This window comes from Papilio xuthus, unplaced genomic scaffold (genome assembly GCF_000836235.2).
Source record: "Papilio xuthus unplaced genomic scaffold, Pxut_1.1 DF825946.1, whole genome shotgun sequence".
Classification (NCBI taxonomy): Eukaryota; Metazoa; Arthropoda; class Insecta; order Lepidoptera; family Papilionidae; genus Papilio; species Papilio xuthus.
In genome coordinates, this window is record NW_013532703.1 from 3,685,101 (window position 1) to 3,699,445 (window position 14,345).

Sequence of the window (14,345 nt, forward strand, 5' to 3'; positions counted from 1 at the left end):
GGCAACGCCGCGATATCTTGGAAATCGCAAAAACAGAAATCGGTAGCTACATCTTCGACGGAAGCTGAATACGTGAGCCTGGCAGAATCTATGAAAGAGAGTATATATTTGAATAGTTTATTAACTGAATTAGGTATGGTTGAGCTTGCTAAGGTGGTGATGCATGTTGACAATAGAGGTGCGATTTGTTTGTCTGAAGATCCTAAATTTCATAACAGAAGCAAACATATTAATATTAAATTTCACTTTGTACGTAGTATTGTGAAAGAAAAATATTTAACCTTAAGGCATCTGTCAACGGATTTAATGATAGCTGACATCTTTACTAAAGCTTTGCCAATATCGAAACATTTATTTTGCGTAAAAGGTTTAGGGCTTGTAGATAATGCAGATTAAAGGGGGCGTGTTGGAGTTTGTAATCTGCTGACATGTGCACTGGCTGGTTTTAGTCTGGTTTTAGTTTATGAAAAAAGGTGTACATCTGTCATACGTAAAATATTTTTCATTGTCTTTCATAAATATATTTTCCCAAGTAAACTTGTATTATTCATCAAAATCTAAAGTATTTACGGCAAAAGGTTTACCGAAGTCAATATGCGGGCGCCATAATATTTAGTGCAAAAAGTTATTAAGCAACTTAAATTAGCCGGCAAAAAGCTTAAAGTGTTAAGGTAATTAAATGTTCGTAACTTTCATGAAAACTTATAATTAATTACTTTACAAGCAAATCTTTTGAAGAATGTTATTTTTTGCTTGCTGTTATTTCTTTTTTGTTGTTTCCATTTAAATTGTTTTATAGGTTTTATCATAATTAAACTTTCTTAAGATTAATTAGTACTTTGTTTTTATATATTCCGGATTTTTTAACAGAGTTAAAAAAGGAAGAGGTTCTCGATTCGTCTGTATGTTTTTACAAGCTTTTATAATAGTTTTATCTATCCCGATGTTTGTTAAAAAAACTTGCAAACAACTTTCCGTTCTTTTACTTATTAATAAATAAAACAATGAAATATCATTCTTTTTTATTTGAGGTACATTACGTTAAGATCGAATACAATAGATTTATCGGAACAAAGGCATCTTTTGACTTCATAATTTTTAACAAAGATCCCTCGAGCTTTTCTTTGAAGTCGAAATCACGGAAAGTCTTTACAATATTCACGTGTTATTTTAAGATTATATAATGTCGTGTCGTAATTTATTTCTAAAAATACCTATTAAAAACGTGATAACAAGCTTTTCTTTAATTTCTTTTTTTTTTTAATGTTCATTCGCATTTCTTACAGCACAACCATTTTACTTTAAATGTATGTGTAATAAGAAATGATTGTGTCTGCCCATACCTCTCGGTTAGAGGTTGATTTATAGTCGATAAATATATAGCAGGGATCGCGAACCTTTTCGTTTCGACATGTGAAATGTTTGATGACGTCATAGGCGTGCAATTAATCAATTTTGTCTTTCTCATTATTATGAACATTCCGTAACAGAAGGATTGCTTACGTGAGCTTCTTATATAATAACTACTTCACACTTTTTAGAACTGCATAATGAATGTTGAGATCAGTTGCCCAAAACATTGTGTACCGTGCCGTTGAAGGCCATGTGCCATTGGTTTGCCATACCTGCCGTATGTTGTCAATTATTTTTTTATTTAATTTTATAGAAAATTAGGTTCGCCGAATACAATATGGTAAGACATATTCATAAAAACAGTAACGATAAATATACTCTTACAGTGAATGTTAAATTAAGTCAGGGTATCATGTAAGTAGCAATACTTGGAATAGCTTATGGAACACCTTACAACGAATGTATATGGGCTCCATGCTTCGCATGCTAATGACGTAAATAAATCAAGAAAATGTGACCCGGCGTACGAACACCAGTTTTTATAAATATTTCATCACGCTGTATGTGTTTTATTTGACTTATAACAACTTATTTATTTGCTATCAATTTATGATGTGGTTTATTATTGCGTTAAACTAATAAAAGTATTGAATTTTCATAAGGAATTTCGTTACTGAAGTTTAAAAGAAGTAAACATCAACTATAATGTAACTAATGGTAGATTAGTATGAAAAAATAAACGACAAAAATATTGTACATGATTTGCTTTTGTAAAGGTGAAACTGGACGATCGTATTTGTAAAATATTTGTCTTAGTTCGATACAGAAATTTGGTATTCATTGAATGCCAAATTTGTATGCAACAGTATTTTTAAGCCAAACAGGTATTGAGAAAGTTTTGTTATAGGTTTGACATTGTTTAACAATTTATGAACACCCTATATGAAGTTCCATTTGCAAATTGTTGTCGTCATTGTGGATACAGTATGTTTAAGTTATTAAAGAACTTAAATTGTTGGAAGATGTTATACGTTTGAAATATAAAATAGAATTCGGTGATCAGATAATAATAACTAATTTACTATGCACTTTCATTTGTTAATTTACACTTTGAGTGATGTTTTTTTAATTTTGTATTTTTTTTTCTTCTATGTAACACTGTAGATTGTCCTAACAATGGTACATACATATATAAATTGTTTTTGGTACATGTGGTACCAAAAACAATTTTTATCTCTAATAAAATATATAAATTTAAAATAGATAAGTTAAAAATTGAGTACACCAGATCAACCCGTTTCAACCCATTTAAATTGTAAGTAAATGAGGTCAGTACAAATCAGCTTTTAAGTCAAATATTTGTTGAAGTCTTTTCTAATTTAATGAGTCTACTTGAAAAAAAAATCACTACGATAGAAATTAAATATAATTTTAAATAAACGTAAAGTTTTCATCGCAACTTTGGTAAATTTTATAAAAATTAAATAATATTTTAATCTACTGAGTTATTATTAGAATTTAATTCAAGGTTATTTTACGTATAAAAAAAGTTGACCCATTTTTACGATTTTGCGTCTAGTATAAATCCAAAAAGGGATAAATATCTATTTTTTTACATACTCTAAATATACTATGTTGTAAATCAAAGAGGTTTCAAGTTCCATTTCGTTAAAATCACGAAAACGAATAATAACGTTTTATGGGAAATAGTTCGGAGCGGAACGTTTCATTTCGTCATAAAAATTGAAATGCCCATAGCGTGCCCATGCAGTATAAAGAATATTGTAAATGAAAATGTTCGTTTTTAATGTAATTTGAAATTGTGAATATACTAATTTTATTTATGATACTAATATTATACATGGGAATGTTCGAATGTAACTACAGAACGGCTCTACAAATTTCGATTAAATTTGCCATAGGTGTAGAATATAGTCTGGAAGTTTATTATATCGTATCTCCAGAAAGGCTTATCGGATCTCTGTCACATTTGATATTGATTTAGAATACATTGTGGAAGAACACACTGGCTACTTATGATCCTGGAAATGTAAAGACTCCCGTGGAATAACGTTTGATTCACGTCTTTACCACATAACTCCGGAACGGCTTAACACATCTTATTGAAATTTGGCATAGATATAGAACATAGTCTCCTACAACACTTAATATATATTTTTACCTTTTTTTCTCACTCTGTGTAGCCAAAAACGTTGGCAAATGCTTGTCGTATATAGAAATTAAAAAGGAGCAAAATAGAAATTGCTGTTTAAACATTTTGTTATAAATATAACCGTACTTATAACATATGACGAAACGATTCAAAGAAAGGGAGTACATAAAGAACTGATCTTGTTATCTTTACTAGATAATCCTAACTTTATAAAATAACCCAGTAAATTTTAAAACAAATCTGACTCTACGATGTAGTTTTTGTGGACGAAGTCAAGTTAGCTCCTGCCAAACATGAATAAATTTGCAGCGTAATCCGTGACCCAATTAAAGTGAATTTATGGACAGCAATTAATCTTTCTTAATAATATGCTAGTTTGTAAATCTTAATAAACATTTACAGAGTAATTATTTTATTTTATTCCATGTAGTTTAGAGTCTTACTAATATTATGAATGCGATTGTTTAAATGGATGTCTGTTTGATAGTATCTCCGAAACGGCCGAACGGATCTCGATAAAATTTGGCATACATATAGAATATAGTCGGGAAGAACACATAGGCTACTTTGTTTTTTTTTTTTTTAATTCCGCGCAGACAGAGTCGAGGGCGTCAGCTAGTATAACCATAAATTACATTATGGAAAATAGATGAAGCATGAAAATCAGAATCCCAGGTTTCATAAAGGGATTGGAAACTATTTTGACAGTTGAATAAAATAAATGACATCAAAGCTATTTGTAATAATAATATTTTTGGCTGAAAGGGATTAAAACCGACAAAGGCTTTGTATTTATTTCCAATAAAGTATTACAACAGATCCTTTGTGGTTTTGATATATCCAATCATTGTGAATTTTATTCCATACTCTTTATTTTAGACGTAACATTTGTCTGAAAGGATTTACAATCTTTAATGCACATATACATTTAATTCTCCTACTCAACTTATATTGTCTTTACTAATATTATAAAAAGGAATAATTTGTTTGTCTGTCTGCATTGAATAAGCTGCGAAACTACTGAACCGATTTGAAAAATTCTTTCAATGTTGGGAAGCTACAATAAGCCCGGGTGACGTAGGCTATATTTATTACAAGATTTATTTTTTATTCCACACGGACAAACTTGAAAGCAACTGCTTTAAAAAAAACTATTTTCGTATGTTTTTTTACGAAGATAAATTCTATCATGATTAGGATGCTTATTTATCCTACATTAAAAAAAAAATGTTCAGTCTTGCGAAGCCAGGACAACCATTAGTTTATTATAGTTACTAACTGTGGGCTTCTGAGACCAAAATTACCAATAAAACATATTGTGTTATCGACTTTCGCAAAGATGACAGGGATGACTATATGTTTTATATAGATATTTTGGGCTCAGAAATCCACTGTAAATTATCAACTTTACGTATCTGCACTGCAGATAATATTAGTTCGAGGCTTAAACCCTCGTATATTTTAATCCTGGTAAAAAAATTCTAGTATATAGGAATAATGGCTAAATGAGACTTACCAGCTGACAAAATCAATTTTAAATCACAGTAGATTTTATTTCTGCTATTTTTAGAATCATTAATTTATTCCTGACGTAACTTAGAGTAGGTCTAATATGTGATAAATATTCTAAGGGATTGTTTAAGACAACATTATTTTTTTGGCAGAATGGAAGATGACTCCGTCCTCGTGGATATATAAAAAAAACTTAATTAGTGTAGCCTATGTGTTCTTTGAAACTATGTTCTATACGTATGCCAAATTTAATCAAGATCCGTTTAGCCGTTCTAGATATATCTTCAAGCACCCATCCATCCATCCACATCACATCCATCTAAACATTCACATTTATAATATGTTTATATATATAAGTTTAATAAAAAGCAGCTCTTTAAAGCATAAAATCGAAAAAAAAATAGTGTGTCTAACACGACTTTCTTTTATTTATAAAATAACGCAAGAGTTTCGTTTGGCAAACTGACAAACTGACATACCTTTGCACTTACACTTTTGGTAAACTTTACTTAAATTTCTAACTTTATATTCTCTTTAAAGTTATAAACACTATTTATACGTATATATACTTTAGACTAATGTACATTATAAAGTAAAAGTTCTGTCTTATCTACATAGCGGAAGATTTGAGATAGGATTGCCTATTCTCCGTAGTTGTGGTTTCTCAAATGTGACAAGGGTACATACCCTTAGGGAGTTTCCTAACAATTACGTTTCTCACTTTCAAGGGATTTTTTTTCGGTTTATTACACCGAGTTAAGGCAAATAGATCTCTTGAATATAACTAATATTTTTAAACAATTTATACAATTTAATATCGCGGTAGTTTTTAAAAAAGATTTATTTTACTGTATACTAGCTGTCGCTATCCACAGTAGCCTATGTGTTCTTACAGGCTATGTTCTACATTTGTATCAAATTGCAGCGAGATCCATACAGCGGTTCTGGAGATACCTTCAAACAAACATCCATCCATCTATCTATCTAAACATTCGCATTTATAACATTAGTAATACTACTAAGAATGGAATGGAATAATTTAATTGCGCTTTAAGTTCAAACGAATTTATATACTTAAGGCTAAGATTTAGTTTCTTAATCATTTAGATATAATAACATAAATAACAATCGCTTAAAGCGAAGTTTAAATTACGTTAAAATAACTTGAAAAACAACGGAACAAACAAGCAGAAAGCTTTTCGACTTTCAAGTTTTAGCTCACAAACGAATACGTGACGAGAATTGAGCAGAACTTAAAAAGTTGCCCCTTAGTATTTTTGCCTTCACAAATATTTTTTCCTTATAATCTTTTTGTCCCAAAAAAAATATATCAAGTCCTTATTACTGGGGAACTCATAGAAAAATATGTATTAACATCTTACATCTTCAATTGACTGGCAAACATCTAACAATAACTAGCCTAAGATATTTCTATATTTATAATATTTTAATCTAAAGTTTAATGACGTACTTAACTTACATTGTAATAAAAACTTTAGAAATCTAGACCAGCATATGTTTAAGCAGAATTAATATTGTTTGAAAAGATGCTGCATTCAAAACATCACGTTCTCATTAATTATCTGTAAGGGTTCTTATCTTATTCGCTAAGCCAGTACGCTGAATACATTTGTACCTTTGATAGCAAGACCCTTAATATATTTCAAAGAATATACTTAATATTAGCTAATGGAAAAGTAATTTAATTTAGAAAATTGAAGATTTGCTTAGATTCGATTACTGTTTTTAAATGTATTACTTGATACTAAAAATATTAAAAAAAAAAACTTTCAATTTAGAATGAGTCTTCCCAACTGCCACATAGTACCTAAAGCCATTAAGTGTAGATGATAAAAAATGTACGGTCAGATTTATGAAAACATGTGACGTCATTGAATAAGGATATATTTTGCTGTTACTATGTTTTTCTTTAACTGTCTGAAAAAAAGTCCGTTACCGAGAAATTGGCTCACAATTGTACACGTACAAGTATCATAAATAACGCAATTGTTGCCGTTGACAAAAGTCAGACCTATTTCACTCTGATTTCAAAGAGCGTATCATTCTTCATAGTATATGGAGTGATCATTGAACCGAAATAGAATGCGACTAAATCTGTCGTATAGCACATATGTACGATTTAATCTTTCTATATTCAAAACCATAGATTCCAAAGTGATTATGTAGACCAGTTTTACAAACTAAAAAAAGAAAAAATCTTTTTTTTCTTGTTGACTAAAAATTAACAACATTCTACAAAGCGTCGTTTCATTGCAAAGTTCCTATGTCCACTTTCCAGCTCCATCATTTGATTAGTATCGTGTCATAATGACAAAATTGCAGCTCAATCAGTTACCGAGAAATGGATCTTTAATTTGCTAGATTTGGTAATAAACATCAGGAAAATGAAACTAATTGAAAGCTTGTACATTAATAGACTCTTAAAATGCTTTTACGTTGCAACTGCATTATGATAAGGGTATTAAATTTCGTACGTAATAAATATTTAATTTACAACACAAAGTTGTGCTTAACGAGCATGTTGAACAAAACTAATTTTAGAAAATCCGTGGAGTTCATTTTAACTTTTTGAACTAACCATATAGTTACTAAAATGTTTAACCTTTAGAAGCGTACTTTTTATAATAAAAAATTTGGTTTTCATAAAACATGAAACATGAAAAGTTATGAACATTTTTAAATTATTAGTGAATTTAATTATTGTCCCCTTGTCTAGCGAGCAAGAGGATGTCTTAATTTCAGTTTCTACGTAATAGAAACTTTTTGAAAATCAATGGAAACAGTTTTCAATACAGAGTAAAACAAAAGAGTGCTGTCGTGTTTCTATTACGACATTCTTTTATTCACACTGGTGTCAATTTCTTTCGAACTTAATAAACAAGTTGTCAATATTGGGTAATTTATTTGTTTGTTTTTCACGCCGTGAAACTTTCCAAAGTATGGTAAGAACATATTTATTTTATGTGCACGATGATTATTTAACGAACGTAAGCTTCATTTATCTATGAAATTTTTAGTTAATAGTATTTTTTTATTTAAACTTGGTAAACAAAACAAATTGTAGAAGGTCTGTGTTCTTACCGTGGCAATTACATTAATTTTAGACAATTAAGTGATTGCTAGGCATGCCTTGAGCCTTATGACGAAATATTAACGCTGTTAAAACTAAAGCCATTTGCCAATATTTTGCTTATTGTTACAGTTAAAATTAGACTTCGATCATACATATTCTATTTGTTTTCTATAAGTGTTCCTTAAGAAACAAATAAGAATCGTGAATATAAACGAAACAACATTCTTGATATCAACTTGTTCAATCAAACTGTTTTAAAATAACTTGCATCAATTGAGGTCAGGGATTGTTGTATTACTTTTAAACTAGTTGAGAAAGTAAGTAGTAATAGTATTATAGATAAATGAATAGCAAACAAAAATTAAACCTCTGACTTCAGATGTTTAAAATGAATATTGTTTTCGCTACTGGTTTACTTTAAAGTTGTTAAAATATACATTTGTTGTCAATTTTACTGCAATAAAAATTGATCAACAGATTTCTTGCTATTTGTTCATGATTATTTAGAAGAGATTTTATTTCATCACAGGCTGATACGCATTTTTTGTTTATTTTTCACAATACTAAGCGTACAATTCTATTGTCATGATGCTTGTTTTTATACATATTTCTATGCCTTTCATTCCTTTTGACTAAATAGAGACAACGATATATGCCAATGGAAGTAAAATGGAACAGGGTTATAAACTAGAATCATTATAAAATTAATTTCCCATCACATAGTCGTAAATGTTCGGATATAGAACAGTATGTAGAATTTACGTCATAGCCTTTATCCTGACATTAAGAAAGTGTCAATAATATAATGTGACATTTGTGTCAGAATTATATTAGAAAATTTTATAGCAAAATGAAGACCGTCGGCATGACAACCTCTTCACGGCGCATTAATTCCTAATGAGGTAAAACAATTTCTTAAAATAGCTCTTCTAAAAGAATATTTATGGCCACAAGAAAATCATTTCATACAGATAATTATATTCCTCGTAAAATGAGAAAATACATACAAATGAAAACATGATCTTATTTTCCAAATATACATTGATATTATAATGAAGAAATTTTTGTATGTACATATATGTAATGATCCATTTAAATAACAAAAAACTCACATTATAAGTACTAAGTAGCAGTAAATAAGCAATTATAAATCTAATATGTCATCAACATAAGCATTAAACTAGATAAAACATAAAAATAGATGTTTATTCTCGGCTTTATCTTAACAACACGACACACAAAGAAGCTTGTCATATCTTATTATTCAAACTTCTAAGCCAAAAGTATTTAACCGACGTTGTACTAAATCTTATAAAGTCCAACCACATCGCTTTGTTTAAGGATCCTTTGTTTACCTTATTTACGCCTTATTGTATGTACTTTTTGCGTCTGAAATATTTTGTTAATATATTTTTAGCTACGGTAAATGTGTTTTTTCTGGTTGAAACGTACTGTTTAGTTCAAATATATTAATTATTAATAAATTATTATTAAAAGATGTTATAAATAAAAAAAATATTTACTCTGCACAAATAAACTATTGAATAACAATCGCAATACTTCAATATTATATTTATACTAGCTGTCGCCCGCGACTCCGTCCGCGTGAGATTAGAAATAGGTGTTGGCCAATTCTCAGACCTTTTCAATATGCTCACAAAATTTCATGAGAATCGGTCAAGCCGTTTCGGAGGAGTATGGGAACGAAAATTGTAACACGCAAATTTTATATATAAAAAGATAGATGTAGGTACTGTAAAAGATAAAGAATTAAAATTATTTCATTTCATATAAATAAATATCTTTTTTCCATAAAAGATATTTTCCTCCATTTTACTTGTCACTTTTCTTGTGTCTTACCAGAAAAACATCTAATCTAAGTTAACGTAACAAAAAACTCAAACGGAAATTATTCACCGGCCTGACCCACATCACTTTAAGGCATTATACACTACGAAAACAGAATGTCAATTTAAAGTTAGGAGTCAAGTTAACAATTCTAACTTTCATCGGACTATAAGTGAGGTTAGTCATTGTTATCCCTTTATTATAAGTTTAGATTTGATCTAAAGTTATTAAAGTTATTACTGATATCATTATTAATGAAACGAGTAAGTTAATACCGACTACTACAGACCGATGACCTAGTCAAGGTTGCGGGAGCGTTCTGGATGTATGTAGCACAGGCCGGTCATCGTGGCGATCTTTGTTGTGAGGCTTATGCCCAATAGTGGGCGAGTTATGGCTGACAAGAAGAAGAAGATGATAAGTTGCTGCTACTTTAAATTAATGGTGATTTTATTTAATGTAGGTTTTTTAAATTTAAGGTACATGTCCAATGGCCCCGTCAGACGCACCGCTCGCACGGATTAAACGAATTTGTTTCCACTTGATGCGATGCGGATTGCGCGGATGATGGAGATAGCGCTATGTAAAATCATACAAAGCAAACTAAAATCCATTGCGGGCCTTGCGTGCGGTGCGTCCTGCGCGGATCAATGGACGCGTACCATAAATCTGTAATAGTTTCTTTTAGTGGAAATTTCCTTGCGACAATTAATGTCAGCAATCTATGTTAAGCGACTGTTTAACTATAACGAGTTAATGTGATAAATCGCATTACTATTATGGTTTCTATGTGAGTTAATAAAATTTTAACGCACATCTAGTGGCTATAGTTTGTTGTACCGGCGACTAATGGACGAGCGCGTTCCATTGTGTCAACACAACTGTTTTATGAACGCCATGCGATAGTTTCCATTTAGTAATGATTGTTTAATGGGAACGCTTGCCAATCATGTAAGTTATTTCTAATTACACAAATGTTTCCTTTTTTACATGAGAATATGCAAACAAATAGAACCTTAAAAGAGCATCAACGACATATATGTTAGTAACAACAGAGGAACTCCAAAGTTGCCGGCCTCAATTGCCTAATCCCAAGCACTCTAATAAAGTATAATTTAGTATGTACCTTAAGTACGTAAGATAACTTATTTTATTCAATTAAATGTCAGTTGTAGTAGGCACAATTTATTTTAACTTGCTAACTGGACTGTAATGATTTATCCTGCAGAATATTGCTATCTTTGTATTTAAATAGAGAGTAGATGCGACAACAATATGTTTTTGTAATGCTGTTTCGGCAGTGGATACAGTTAAGTTACATATTATACGTCTGCGACATTCGCAAACAAATCAGTGGCGCCATTCGCTCGCTTCGTTCGTTCGTAAACATTTTACGAGTATTACGGCAATTGTTTGTGTTCGTAAAATATTTCCCGATTTGAAAGTGACAGAAAACGATGTTAATGCTTTTATTAACAGGAATTGCGACATCGGTACTCATGATTATTAACCGTGAAATTTCTCTACCAAAAACATGTTTATTACATGTTCAATGTCATTGTTATATGACTCTATAATCCACAGATTTTATTTTACATATGTATATCTTTTATATACGTCCGAAGGCCAATTTTTCCTACTCTTTTCTTATAAGAAAAATATGGGAAGGGGAAAAAGATTTGATGGACTCTGTGCGTCCCTCGATGGCTATGCATCTGCAATTACGGACACTATGAGCATTGATCGCTTCGCTATTTCGTCGAATTATGGTGGCCATATGTTCCTTTGCCACTTTAATATAAAAAAAGTAATGTAAGTACTAGTACTTATAATATAATGATAATCAAATAAAGAAATACTTCTAAGAAATTCAATTTGTTTCATGTTTTCTTTGAAGTATTTTCTAAGTAAGAAACATTCAATTACAGCTCTCAGATCACGTATTCAGTTTCCGTCGACACGCTTTGTTACGAGGAACACTTAAGATGGGATGTGAAATATGTTTCATTGAATAAAAATAAATACCTGAATTGTTTTATTTTTGAAATTACGAAAACATACAATGTTTATTGTGATACTTACATAATAAAATTTACTGACATATAGTAAATTTACTCGCATAAGTTTGTTTTAATAATCCGAAAAATTACTTTAAAATTAACAAAATTCGGTGGCCATAATATGATTAATTTAGTTTTGATATTCCTGCAAAACGGTAATTTTGTTGTTCAGTTGAATTTCACTCTGTCTCATGCGGTTTAAGATTTTAAAACATATCAAAAAATAGAGGGAGTCATTGTGAAGTTACACTACAAAGTGTAGCTGTCCTCCAATAGATGGCGCTGTTTATATTTTTCTCCTTTAAAGAATTTATTTTCACGCGTTTGAAAGTCTTTGCAAAGACACTGCTGATACTATTTCTAAAAAAACAATTCATATAAAAATGTTTACGAGAATCAACAAAAAAATCGCATAATTTATTAACTATATAGTAGAAATAATAGGGTTGTTTGTTTTGTTAAAAACAATGTAAAGTTCAAGTATAAAGTTTATGTAATTGGTAGCTCGCAGTTAGCAGTTTGTATTCTTTCCATTTCACAAAGTCGTGACATTAAAAAAGCAGTTTTGTCAGCAACTCTCTCAATAGTATCACGTAGTTCGGAACACGTCGTCCACAGATATCGTTTCGTTTTCATTATCAAAGCGCGGTGGTCTGTTGTAACGAGAGAGTTTACTCGCATCATATTTTGTATTCGACAATTTCTACTTGTTATATTTTACATGTGACAATTTACACGGAATGTAATTTACAACATGACTAGCAGTCGCCCGCGACTCTGTCCTCGCGGAATTAAAAACGACTTATTAGCCTATGTGTTCTACTAGATTATGTTCTACATTCACGCCAAAATTTAATCGACTAATCGACCACGCATCCATTCATCCATCCAAACATTCGAATTTATGACATTAGTGAGTTTTCAACAGACATGAAGTAAATAAATAGTATTTTTATACTATTAATCTTTGTCTCATTACAATCTAACCAGCAACCTGCGATTCGGAACTAAACATATAAAATGTTACATAACAATTTTAACTTAATTTAAAATAAAAAAAATGCCTACTTATCCTTAATAGTGACTTTAACTTATGATTTCCTACTGCTGACATATTTAATACTAAATGTATCAATAAATAACGTAATAACGTACTTTTATGAATGAAGATAAAACGAAGCACACTCTTTTCATGAGTGAACTTGACCGTTAGCTCGACAGTTATTTAGCGAACGTAAACGCGCCCGGGTCGATCGTGACCTCGGCCACACCGCATCGTACTCCGCATAGACCCTTTTCATCGCGCGCTTCTCCCGAATTCATAGCATCTAAACCTGTCCGAAATCTAGGGCATATTGTCTCATTCCTTACACACTTAACGAGCCATTTTAAATGTATAAAAGAGTATCTATAGTATAAAAAGTTCACTTACACCTATTGTTTGAAGAAAAAATCTATTTTAGTATGCACTTAACCTTAGTAAGATGACAAGTATTGACAAAATATTCAAAGTTAATTCTTTATCTCAAAATCTTACTTCTTACTAATATTATAAATGTGAATGTTTGATGGATGGATGGATATTTGTTAGAAGGTATCTCCATCACGACTGAATGGATCTCGATGAAATATCGCATACATATAGAACATAGCCAGGAAAAAATAATAGGCTAATGATTATGTTTTCTTTTTTCAAATTCCGCGCGAAAGAGTCTCGGACGAAGGTAAAATTATAAAAAGAATATCCAAGTAATTTCTGTTAATAACAAACAGTAAATAGATTTTTGATCCTACATATAATAGGTCTTTAATTATCGTACGCAATTATTACTTGAAACAGTCACGGGGAACGTTATTTTGCGAGTGACGATAATGACAGAGAATATTCAGTAGTTTAACGAAGACGACTCATTAATTTCTTAATGAATCTTTATCTTAATTACTTAAACGATTAACGAACAAACCAGGGTAAAAGTGAAAAGGAAAATTATAATTTGATTATGTTCGTTAAAACACGTTTCATAAATATTATCAAAATAAGAATATGGACGAGGAAAATTCCTTAAATCTAAGTGGGTACTTTCGGTATAAGGGAGAACAGGTTGAAATAGCACGTAGCACGTACCCTTGCTGTGGGTTTTCATTGTCATAAAACTACTTAAACACATACTATCATCATAACAATCTTTTAAAAAAACAAAGAAAACAATGTGAATTACTAGAAGTAATATGGCGGTATTTTAACTTCGCGATCATGGTTCGCGATCAAGGTTAAATTACTTAATTGATTATAAGAAAATAAAAA

The 14,345-nt window shown here is 30.6% G+C and overlaps 1 protein-coding gene across 1 annotated transcript in view; it reads left to right on the forward strand.

Moving 5' to 3' along the window:
- The window catches only part of Syt7 (Synaptotagmin 7), a 202,288-nt gene that overhangs the window by 29,995 nt on the left and 157,948 nt on the right, over positions 1-14,345 (forward strand). The gene's annotated exons all lie outside the window — the stretch shown is intronic.